Below are 1013 nucleotides of genomic sequence, written 5' to 3'. Positions count from 1 at the left end.
GTAAAGATAGAACATATAGATTATAGGTTATATATATAAGTAAAGATAGAACATAGATTATGTTTTATAAGAAAAAAACTGATATAAAAGTTAAAATATTCAATAATATTTAAATATTTAAATGATAAATTTTAAAAGAAACTTTCATACCTAGTTTTTAAAAATAAATAATAATTTAAATAATATTAATTTAAAAGTTTTTCAATTTGTTTAGAAGTAGGATAAAACATAGAGATTATATGTTGTATTTTCCTTAAAAAAAGAAATTGATATAAAACTTCAAAATATTAAATATTATTTAAATGATGAATTTTAAAATAAACTTATTTATATGTAGGTTTATAATATGAGGATATCTAATTAGTTTTAATAATTTAAATTAAGATATTTCAAAGGATAATACTTGATAGTTCCATAAAATTAGATAATGCTTGATAGTTCTATAAAACAACTAGGCTCAAAAACTAAATTTTAGATGCAAAACTTCCGTGTGTTCTTTATTTTTATATTTTCAAAGTTAAATTTTTTTATTTTAAACTTGAAAACCAAAAAATTAGCATTTCTATTTTGAAATTTAATTTAAGTATTTTTGTTTTTAAAAAAAATCTTTTTTTAGGATTCGAAATTTTATAATAGTTACTGCTGTGTAAGTTTACACGTATACATAAATTTTAAACTAATCCCACTAATTTTGAAATAATTAACTACCAATACACCTTTTTTTTTCAAAGACAATTTTATATTTTTAAAAAATACTGCTTTTTTCTGGCGATGACATATATAAATTTTAATCCTAAAAGTTATAGAAATATCTTGTATAACGCAAATCATCTCGTTGTAGGCATCCCCATTTTGATAGTCTAAACTTGTATTCTCTAAAAAGTCGAAATAAAATCATAAGTATTATTGTTTTAAGCAATCATAAATAATATATACATAAAATTATATAGTTAAAATCCGGAAACAAATTTACATCAATAAATAGTAGAAACTCTTTATAAGAATAAATACTA

The sequence above is a fragment of the Solanum tuberosum genome, unplaced genomic scaffold (genome assembly GCF_000226075.1).
Source record: "Solanum tuberosum cultivar DM 1-3 516 R44 unplaced genomic scaffold, SolTub_3.0 scf00805, whole genome shotgun sequence".
NCBI classification, from domain to species: Eukaryota; Viridiplantae; Streptophyta; class Magnoliopsida; order Solanales; family Solanaceae; genus Solanum; species Solanum tuberosum.
Note: the sequence above shows the minus strand (reverse complement) of the source record.